The sequence below is a fragment of the Octopus bimaculoides genome, chromosome 12 (genome assembly GCF_046866305.1).
Source record: "Octopus bimaculoides isolate indiv1 chromosome 12, ASM4686630v1, whole genome shotgun sequence".
In the NCBI taxonomy this organism is placed as follows: domain Eukaryota; kingdom Metazoa; phylum Mollusca; class Cephalopoda; order Octopoda; family Octopodidae; genus Octopus; species Octopus bimaculoides.
This window is the reverse complement of record NC_142939.1, coordinates 11,925,572-11,938,071: the sequence shown is the minus strand read 5'-3', so window position 1 is coordinate 11,938,071 and position 12,500 is coordinate 11,925,572. Positions and strand designations below refer to the sequence as shown.

Genomic DNA, 12,500 nt, shown 5'->3' with positions numbered 1-12,500 from the left:
TATATATATATATATATATATATATATATATATATAATACAAATGATATACGAGCATATGCATGTACGCATACATATATGTACATACCTACATCTACATGTATATATAGATGCATATCCGGGTACAGGACGTCAGAAAAATGAACGGGAACACAAAGCACAAAAACGGACTTTGTTTACAGACAACAGAACGAACTTAGGAAAAGAGACGAGCCACTATATGGAATTATTTTTTCATCAGCTGCCTCTATTCTAAACTAGGCGTTTCGAAGATTATATATATACATATATATATACACACACATTAATAACTGCATGTATGATTGTATGTATTCGTGTGCGTGTGTGTGTACATAGGCTGGGAAACTAAGTTTTATCATTTTGTGTTTAGTAACGGTGATTAGATTAAAATGGCATTTCGTTAGATATTAATTCGTTTATCAAAAACAACAATAATAATAATGATAATTAACAAAAAACAACAGCAGTAATAACAGCTGCATAATACTTCTACAGTATTATGATTGTTGCTGTTACGTATGTCTTTTCTTGTTGCTAAAGCTTTGGCTGTACACAGCAAAATTAAACCTATACAAAGGGTAATAATATTGGTTTCAAATTTTGGGCCAAAGCCAGCAATTTTGGGGAGGGGTTAAGTCGATTGCATCGACTCCAGTGCTCAGCTGCTAATTATTTTATCGACTCTGAAAGAATGAAGGGTAAAAATCGACCCTATCAAGATTTGAACTCAGAACGTTAAGACGGACGAAACGCCTCTAAGCATTATGTCCGGCATGCTGACGATTCTGCCAGCTCACTACCATAAGAGTAATAATAATAATAATAATCCTTTCTACTGGAAGCACGAGGCTTCAAATTTGGGGGAAAGGATTAAAGCGATTATATCGATCCCAGTACGGAATTGGTATTCAATTTATGGACCCCGAAAGGATGAAAGGCAAAGTCGACCTCGGCGGAATATGAACTCAGAACGTAGCGTCAGACGAAATACAGCTAAGCATTTTGTCCGGCGCGCTAACGATTCTGCCAGCTCTCCGCCTCAATAATAATGATAATAATAATAATAATAATAATAAATAATAATAACAATAATACCAGTGTTATTAAGGGTGCGAGAAGGCAGAATTCTTGGCAGGGCGAGGAATATGCTTTGTGGCATTTTATCTGTTTTAATGTTCTGAATTCAAATTCGTCAAGGCCTACTTTGCCTTTCAATCTTTCGGGGTCGATAAAATAAGTACCAATTGAACACGGGAGGGGGGGGAAGGAGTAAGGCGATGTAAGAGATTTATACCCCTCCCCCCGAAATTACTGGCCTTGTTTCAAAATTTGAAACCAAAATTATTAGTATTATTAGAATTAGTGTTACATACAACGGTAGTAGTAGTAGTAGTAGTAGTAGTAGTAGTAGTAGTAGTAGTAGTAGTAGTAGTAGTGGTGGTGGTGGTGGTGGTGGTGGTGGTGGTGGTGGTATTGGCGGTGATAGTAGTAGTAGTAGTAATAGTAGTAGTTGTAGTAATAGTGGTGGTGGTGGTGGTGGTGGTGGTGGTAGTAGTAGTAGTAGTAGTAGTAGTAGTAGTAGTAGAAATGTATATCAAATTAAAGATAAATGGAAGCCACTGAATTCGTGATACATTTTCAGTTGTTTTGTTCTTTTCTTTTATTTTTTTTTGTTTTATTTTTACACATTACCAAACAGGATCTTAATAGCGAGTTTCCGGCCTAAAACAAATAATAAACTATATGTGGAACGATCATTCGTGTCCTATCACTTGTGTCTATAATTAACATCCGACTTCTATCGCTAAGTAGCTTCTACATCAAATTCCTCTGACACGCATTGAATCACAAACATCGTGTGACACAAGCTATGCAAAGAACATCTCGGCAGTCATTTACCATTCCAAAAAAATTAAAAAAAGGAAAAAAGAAAGAAGAAAACAACCAAATCTCCCTCAAAATGACACCTGTTGTAAACAAGGCTGGACAGACACGCAGTATAATGCAGTCCCTTAGATGCACAAAGAGGAAATGTCATGGCTGGAATGTCTTGATCTCCTCTTTCATGGCTGGTTTTGGAGATAAACAGCAAAACTGTGAGGGCAACTGATGAGAGGGTGCACTGTAACTTACCACACAACCTGAGAAAAGCGTTGAATGAAATAGCCAAGTCAGTATGGAATGTATTGGACTAATAGATCAAGCGTTTGCGCTCAATTCCAACGTGGGTTTAAAAACGAGACAAGAAAAGCAAAAACAAGCAATCAAACAATAAACTTAATGCATATCTTATGGCAAGCATTGACCAATTAAACAAAGTCATTTCACGTTGTTGCTCTGCTCCACCGAATAAAACTATAACGTAACCGTCTGGTTCGTTTATGGTTGTCGACCACTGAATAATCTCTTGCGTTTGTTTGTTGTTTAAGACGGTAGAAAAATTTGGCAAAAATGTATCTGCCATTTTTATCAGGTCGAGCGACAATGTAGAATCTTTTTGTTGAATGTTGTGTTTGTATAGTGTGACTGGACTTCTGCGCCTACTTTGCTAAACTTATTATGATAACCATAGCAAGCTTTTGCTTTAGAATTGTATATGCCTTATAAGAGGAATAAATATTCTGACCTTGGACATTCTATATGTTTTTTTTTTACCGCTGAGGGCCAAGGATTGACAGAATCGTTAGCGCATCTGACAAAATGGTTTGTGATATTTTTTCCGGCGTTTTTCACTTTCTGTGATCAAATCCCATCGAGGTCAATTGTACTTTCATCTCTCTGAGGTCCATAAAATAAAGCTCCAGCAAAAGAATGGAGTCAATTTCATACACTAACCCTGCCAGGCATTTCAGTTTCAGCGAACTATGTTAAAAACAGTTATTTCTAATTAAAGAATTATCGAGCATTTCCACGTACCCCCTTTTCTTCTTCTTCCAAGTTAATTCAAAATCATTTGAATATTTCAGCGATCGGTAATGGCAGTGAACTGGCAGACTCGTTAACATTCTTGGCAAAAATACTTTGCAACATTTCGTCCGTATTTCCGTTCCGAGTTCAAATTCCATCGTGGCCAGCTTTACCTTTCATCTTTTCACTTGAATACTGGGATCGACTTAACCCCTCCATCAAACCTACTGGGCTTGTGCTAAAGTTTGAAACTAATACATATTGGGAAAATGGAATGAAATTGTGACCGTCAGCATTAAAAAAAGTCGTTATTGTAAAGCAGGTTTAAACAATATATTCAGGAGTACAATATATATATACTTCCATTGTCTTTCCAAAAAAATGGTTTTGTAATGAACATTGTGTAGGAACAGTTTAGCGCAGAAGACAGCTTGGAAACTCGACTAAGCAAAATTTTGTTTCAGTTTTCTCAGCAAATCTCTAGTAAATATATCGAATTCAGCAAATATGTCGAATCTTGTATCCAGTTGAAATAAACTAATATAAAAGACGGTACACACTTTTGAACAGAATGTGTATAAGCGCAGTGTCAATGACATCATTCGGAGCATAACCATTATTGTTTGCGACGTAATTTGGCTTTTAAAGAACCACAAAGCAAATGTTGTGAAATTTAGCTACCCAGGGCTTCCTGACTGGAATATTAAATTTATTTCACCATTTTTCATGCTGGTAATATCAACAAGGCGGTTTAAACACTGCGTTTTGATGATTTAATTACAATTATGTTGAAAAAACAAATTACTTTTGATACCCACGTGATTCCCCGCTATTTCTAGCATACTGAACGACCACACAAAGAATGGTCAACTTTTGTTCAAAAGAGACAGATTGAGATTGTGATGAAATGATGAAAGAAATATGTATTCAATGACAAGAACTCCCTTTACTACGATAATTTCTTTCAGGGAAAATTCGGGAAAGAGAGGAATATTGCTTAAATTGTAATTAAATCTCAAAACATATGAGGAAACCAAATCGAGATGCGTGGAAAATCGGTCCGCACCACGTGTTTTTTTTTTCTCATCAAATTCTGTTATTATCCTATTCTACACCATCTGGATGGTATTTGTATAAAATTTCATCCAGAAATATTCATTTCTCTGAAAGTTATGAGGAAACATATCGAGACGTGTAGATTGTCCAAAACACCACTCTCCAACCCAACGCCTAAAACGTTTATCACGACAAATTTTGATATAATCGGAAGTTGCACCATCTGAAAACTGTTTATAGAAGGTTTCATTAAAAATATTTATTTTTCAGATGATTATGCGGAAACAAACTTGGGGGAGGGACACAATGAAAGCGCGATGCTCGCCCGTCCAATTCATGTTGGCAACTGAAAACGAATTGAAACTATACGTCACAGAGAGTAGCAATTGAACAAAATGGCATTATATGCACACTTCGAAAATAAAACACATTTTTCGTTCTTTACTCTATTTTACTTTTATAACCTACAAATGTTTCAGTTCATTTGGCCGCACGCTGTATGTGTGTGTGTGTGTGTGTGTGTGTGTGTGTGTGTGTGTGTGTGTGTGTGTGTAACTATCCATCTTGTCATATTTTTGCGGGTAACTACATAGAAAACTAAAATGTAATGTTAGCTATCAACTACATTAGTAATGTTAGTAAAAAACGCAAAAATATAAAACAGCAAAAACATATCGATGCATTCAGGATTAAGTATAGTTAATATATCATTATGTATCGCGTGGTACATGTTTTTCTGTGACGAACTATTAGCGGATGTATGTGGACATGAAAGTATCTTAATATGAAATTGTTTGTATAGGAGGGTATATGGAGATGAATCTATGTTTTGAGAACATCTTTCTGTTGTGCTTCGCTGTCAGTGTGAAGTATTTCATTTTAGCATACAATGTAGTGTCTGGGGTATTCTTCTGTCTTTTATTTTTTAGTTTTTTCAGCTATAAAGACGTTTGAGCTTCCTGGATTCAGCAGTTATTGAGATATCAGAGACAATACTAAAATAAACAATCGGTCAATCAAGCAAACAAACGTGATAATAAAAGAAAAATGAAAAAAACTGAGGCACCTAATATTTTCGTGGTCGGATATTGAATGTGTCGATTCACAAAACGAAAATAAGTAAATAAATAAAATAAAAGTAATACATAACACTATGAATCTATCATAATTCTAAAGCTAGTATGGATCTGTTAAACATATTATTCTATGTACTTAACATATACATTACAATGCTTCTTCTCTGCAGAACCACACGTTCCAAGCTTCTGTTCGTAACATATTGGAGGAATGTTTAATGTTAGATTTGTGAGGATCACGCGTTAATCGACACTGGTAAATGATATAGAAGAAAACTACTTATCGAGAAATGAACGCCATCTTCCAATATGTCATCTTCTGTCCATTTATGCGTATTCACTGATATGGAAAAATATGGCACACATAGTTACACATATCTGCGCGCACACGCACGCGCAAACACACAGACACACACATACAGACACACACACACACACACACACACATACAATTTGTATGTCTGTGGGATTCATGTAGCTCGATATGTCCTACTGTAATGTGTGTGTACGTGTGTATGTTAGTGTGTATGCGCAAACGCGCACACATTGACTTTCAATTGAACAGAAATACATAAAATATTTAAAAAAACGAAAAAAATCATATATTAATCACAAGAAGATTGTGGGGCTGTGTACGTACACTTGCGCTCAAGCATATTATATGTGTGTGTGTGTGTATATATATATATATATATATATATATATTCATATATATATATATATATATATATATATATATATATATATATATATATATACATACATATATATATATATATATATATATATATATATATATATATATATATATATATATATATATATATATATACATAGATGTATATATATATGTATATATATATACATATATATACTATATATATATACATATATATACTATATATATATATACTATATATATTATATATATATATGGAGATAGAGAGAGAGGGATGTAAGCATGTGTATACACACTCACGCACACACACTCACGCACACACACTCACGCACACACACTCACGCACACACACTCACGCACACACATACACATCTATAATCCTCTGAGCGTGTAAAGTACTTGTACTTATGGATTGGTCGAAGAAGGAGCCGTACAAGAGTGACCATGAGACATTACTTCAGAATCCTAACTGCTTTATGAAGTTGAGCACGAGGATCAACATTACTACTATTCTCTTTTTCTTCCTTTGTTGTTGTTATTGCTGTTGTTGTTGTTGTTGTTGTTGTTATTCTTGCGGTGCCAATAAGAGTGGAATGGCTTTCCTATTCTTCTGATGAATCTTTTACTCTTCATTTATATTCTCTTTTTTTTTTTTGTAGTTGTTTTCTTTATGCTGTATTCTTAGCCTAAACACACAAAAAGAAATTGACGTTCTTGAACATTAGTGAGAAAAATCAATACGATTATTATTATTATTATTATTATTATTATTATTATTATTATCGTTATTATTAGTATAAATGATAAGGTTATTACTGTTGTTGTTGTTGTTGCTGCTGTTAAAACAACTTACTATGTCGATGGACGGAAACGTCAGTATGTAGACAATAATCTAGACGAGTTGAAATTGCGCTCCGATGATGATGATGACGACGACGAGGACGACGATGACGACGATGATGATGATGATATTGATGATGATAACAACACACAAATAACATAGTGTAGAAATAGAAATATATTCCAAGAGAGAACGTAGAATCCATAGAAGATTATCTGGCATTGTCATATGTTAGTAGCCTCTTTATTTAACACGTTCTGATAATCGACAGTTTTCTGTCACCGCTGTTTGACTCGTACCGAAAGTAGCTATCGGTACACAAAGGAGAATAATTAACGATATTATTCTATATACTTCATAGTACACATACGCTTTCGTATGTTCACATATACATACATGCATACGCATATTCATACGCACATACATACATATATATATATATATATATATATATATATATATATATATATATATATATATATACCTACATACATACGTACGTACACACATACATTTATATATGCATATATAATATATATGTGTATGCATATATATATATATATATATATATATATATATATATATATATATATATATATATATATATATATATATACATGTACATATATATATACACGTACATATGTGGGTATGTGTATATGCACATATATATATATATATATATATATATATATATATATATATATATATATATATATATATACATATATATAGATTGATAGGTAGATATAGATATATATGTATGTATGTATGTACTATTGAGCGTACGAACGCAAACCCTAACACTCGCTGCGGTATACCGTCGAATTTACTGGTTGTATGGGAAGAAGTGTTTTAATCTCTTCGTAAAGACATACATATATATATATATATTTATGTATATATTTATATACATGTATATATATGTATATATATGTGTGTATATATATATATATATATATATATATATATATATATATGCACACATATATCTGTGTATGTATGCAGGCATACATATGTGTGTATATATTTACAAAAAACTGTCTGTGAATATATATATACATAGGTGTATATATGTATTTTTTATGTGTATTTGCGCAGAAGACTGTAGTATAAAACCTACTTGTGCTCTTTCTATCTTGCTTTGTTTTGTTTTTTTTTTATTTTCTGTTTTTCTTTTTCCTCTTCCCTGACGTATTTTTCCTCTGGCTTCGTCATGGTTTTGTATTTTAGCAATGTTTAAATTTAAGTAATGCTGAATAGAACCGTTATTAATATACGCTGGTTTACATAGGTCAGTCAAAAAAAATTAGGCTGGCGACTAAGCAGAAAGCATACAGTTCAGAGCTAAATATTAAGCTGTTAGTGTTTTTATTTTTTCGGTATGTACATGTTTGTGTTTTTATCATTGCTATTTACATAATATCTCCCTGGATTTACAAGATGATTCATCACACTCACGCCAATAAATTAAGTGGCATTGCTCTAGGGACGTGGTAAAGAATTATCCATTCTATGTATTTTTGGAATTTAACGAATGGCTTGCATTATTTCCTTTCGTTCATCGACGTCTCAATTTCGAATCGAGGCGACAGCAAGATACTTTTGTGAAATTCTATTCTCTGTTTTAAGGATTTGCACAAATATAATTTTCTATTCCAGTAAATACATGAATATATGTGTGTGTGTGCGTGTGTGCGTGTGCGCGCGCATAAATATTTATATATATATATATATATTAGGGTTACGACTTTTTTGCAACTCCGTAATCCTGTATTATATTCTAATGAGCTTTTGCTAGAAAATGAAAAATCAATGTTTTTTTTTTCTCTTTTTGTATTTGATCACAAATGTTCGCCCATGACTAACTTTGAAATTTTTATACTCGGTTGCATTTGGGTGGATTTCCAAAAGCTAGAAATTGAATAATAAACCAAAAAAAGGGGAAAACAGACTCAAAACGTTTAATCCATAACTATTAAAAGAACTATATTCTGCATTCCAGAACAATGAAAAGAAGGTAAGTTATATAAAGTGAAATTAGTCAATAGTCAAGTTGTGGTAACTCGTTTGAGAGAATGAAATACAATGGAAGGTTGGCTCTGTTCTTGCATGTAACGTGTAGTTCTTGCATGACCTTAATTGCTTGCTAACAGCATTGATTGCTTCTGGTGATGTTTAGTTTTGGTGGCTCTTGTTTCCAGTGATTTTTCAAGCATTTCAAAACTGTCCTGTAGGTTAGTGAGGCTTGCGATAATTCTGCATACTCTTCAGATCTATACATTGAGTCACTAAACCAGTGGTCTGCCCAGTCATATGATATGTCTAGCATCGAAATGCCGACTCCATTTCTGATTGCGTTGCGTATTGATCCAGTGTTTCTTCAGTTCACCAGCTTTCTTGAAGAGTACCTAGTAAACGCCTCGCTGAATAGGACCTGGGATACCAATGCCCTCCTCTGACAACTGTTTGCAGATTTTTGCAGCTTTGTTGGTAGAGATGTTTGCTCCAGTTACAAGTCTCGTACCAATTGCAGATATGTTGTGCCTTCTTGTGGAAGAGTAAGTGCCATCACTATCAATATCATTTTGATCAACTCTCATCTTCACCATAATTATACTCTTCAATCTTTTCTTCTTCAGAGTTACTGTCAGTATCCAGGCCTGTTGGGTTTGATAAAGAATGGGAGGCTTCAGCGCCAAAGCATCTTCTCTTGAAAGGATGCTTGCAGCATTGTCTGTCGAATAGCACATTTTCCCCTTGCTTTGGAGTTGAATGGAGTACAGCTTTTTGTCATCAGCATTGAGTCATCCACCGTGGACTTTCGGGATAATGAACAGTTCTGCTAATGGCTCAAATTTTCCTTTCTTGGCGCGTTTGTCATACAAATGAAGCACATTTTCGAGGTTGGACCCTATAGCTTGCTCGGAAATAATTGAAAATTCAGTTTATCTCACCACAGTAGTGTCACCACTCTTGGTAATTAAGCCACTCTCTCCTTTCTGCAGTTACTTGATTTCCTAAGAAACTGGCACCAGCCAACAATCTGCTATTTGAGTGGCATGTATTCGGCTTCTGCTGGCTAGTGAGGCTTCTTCTACAGGTACATGACCTCTGCATGAATGGGACTGGAAGTACATCAAATTTCTCCTCCATTTCACCTTGTTCTTTTAAACAATTTCGAAGCTTTTCTAGAATGACATACCGCTAGCAGTTATATGGAGAAATCACACTGAAACCGAAACAACAAGGATGAAAGTGAAAGAGGAACTTAATTTTTTGCGTCATGACTAGACATGATGACTCAGCAATACTATATAATCACCACTGATGTCTTATAAATGCTATCAATTTATTGAAAACCAAGCGTGCTATGCAACCTTGCCCGTATTCAAACACGATTTGCATAAGAAAACAAACATGGATTTGTGGGTGAATTTTCTTTTGAAAATAGCTCAAAAGTGAGTTCACTTAAGTTACTTGTGCATGAAGGCTCATCTAAATCTGATCCTGGAAATTGTCTTTGAAGAATGAAATTAAAAATTGCATCCCTAATATATATACACAGGGGTTGGACAAAATAATGGAAACACCTTAAAATTTCAAATAAGTTTAGTTTAATATGGAGTAGGATTGTATTTGGCAGTAACTACGGCTTGAATTCTACGAGGTAGAATTCTTTCTCAAAGGCTGTCATTATTTTCCAGACAGTACTTCTTGATGAACCAAACATTTCAGCTGTTTTCGTTACGCTAGTGCCTGCCATACGAGCACCAACAATTTGATCTCTTTGAAAGACCGATAAATCTGTCATTTTAATGAATTTTAATTACCTTTTTCTGATGATATCTGAAAATAAACAGCAATTTTAGCAAAACATATTAAACAACAAAGGCCTTGCTGCAATCAGGGTAGATTACATCAGTATTCGAGCCCTCTTTGAAAGCTCTTCAAATGTAATCAAAGTGATGCAGGATCTGCTTAGGCAGTTCCTTCCATTATATATGTGAATATATATAAATGCCAATATGTATATTTATGTATATGTATGTTTATATATACACAAAAAAACACATATGTACATATGTTATCGTATTCGTTTATACATACATATAGATATAAATACACTCATACACACGCCCCCCCCCCCGCACATACATATAGGCATGTGTGTACGTATGTATGAATCCATACACAAACATATTGGTACAAATATGTTTACGTCTTTCTGTATATAAATATTTAAATGTACGTACATATTGTATTTGCGTGTGTGTGTGTGTGTGTGTGTATATATATATATATATATATATATATATATATATATATATATATATATATATATATATATATATATACATATATATATATATATATTTACTGGAACATACCTATACGCACACACATATCTACATATACACCCACACACATCGTTACGAGCAGGCGCAAATATTTATATATGTATGTATGTATGTATGTATGTATGTGTGCGTGTGTGTTTGTCTGCTTGCGCATGTCCTGAGGAGTATCCACACAAACTCCGATACACCTACACGTTGCCTGATTCTATTAACAAATCTAGATATACATATATATACTCCTATATAAGAGTACAGGTACACCACACATACACACTCACAAACATATACACACACGCACACACACAGACGTATACATACATGTGATTTGTGTGCGAAATTCCTTTTCTATTGAGCAGGATGATCACGGATGGGTGGACTAAAGACGAAATGGAAGAATATAAGGAAGTTTGTCAGAAATTATAGGTGAGGAGGTGAGTTTGGCGCCAGACGGATCAATTAAAACCAAATTGTAACAAAATCCCTGAGGAATTTCTGCTGAGCTAAGACTACAAATATATTCTTTGATGCTTTTATTTTCGCATTTCTCGCGGCTATTGTAAGTATTCCTGTATTATATTTTGTTGATTCTTCTATTTTTTTTTTTTTTTGCTCATGCTCTTGTTTTATTTTTCGTTCTTGTTCTTGTATTTCCTTGTTCGCTTTCCTCTTTACTCGTGTTTTTCTTTCTTTTTTTATTCTTTCACAAATATGCCGTATCTTTCTTCTTCCTTTTCTCCTCCTCCTCTTCCTCTCTCTCTTCCCACTCTTTCTCCTTCGTTAGCTCGTTATTCCTAGATCTACTTCCGCCTATTCGTCTATTATTACTGTTTCATAGCAAAAGTGGTGGACAAAAGAATTTGTATTGCGCTGTACGTATGAAGTACATTTGGCACTATTTAGTCATACACTTACTTATAAGCATTCTGCGCTCAAATCCTGCCGGTGTCATTTTAATTTTCAGCTCTTCCATGTGTTTGTAAATAATGAGTCCAAATGATGGGGAAAAAAATGGTGTTTTGAGGATATATTAAATGGGTTGTATAAATGGCAAAATCAGTATGGCATCGAAGAAATACGTTTTTATTTCGTGAAGGACGATTACATTCTGTGTTTCAATCATGCAAAAGTAGGTTTCACGTCACATACTTCCGATGACAATAAAATATTGTTGTTGGCACTCCGTCGCTTATAATGTCGAGGGCTCCGGTTGATCCGATCAACGGAACAGCCTGCTCGTGAAATTAACGTGCAAGTGGCTGAGCACTCCACAGACACGTGTACCCTTAACGTAGTTCTCGGGGATATTCAGCGTGACAAGGCTGACCCTTTGAATTACAGGTACAACAAAAACAGGAAGTGAGAGAAAGTTGTGGTGGAAGAGTACAGCAGGGTTCGCCACCATCCCTTGCAGGATGGCTCGTGGAGCTTTAGGTGTTTTCGCTGAATAAACACACACAACGTCCGGTCTGGAAATCGAAACCGCGATATTATTACCGCGAATCCGCTGCCCTAACCACTGGGCCATTGCGCCTCCACTCCGACAATAAAATGATATACCAA

The 12,500-nt window shown here is 34.5% G+C and overlaps 1 long non-coding RNA gene across 2 annotated transcripts in view; it reads left to right on the top strand.

Annotated features, from left to right (window-relative positions):
- The window catches only part of LOC106875597 (uncharacterized), a 133,542-nt gene that overhangs the window by 98,217 nt on the left and 22,825 nt on the right, over positions 1-12,500 (top strand). For both annotated transcript variants that reach the window (XR_016243804.1, XR_016243805.1), the window contains exon 2: positions 11,297-11,496. This is a non-coding gene — a long non-coding RNA (uncharacterized LOC106875597). The remainder of the gene's footprint in view (positions 1-11,296; positions 11,497-12,500) is intronic.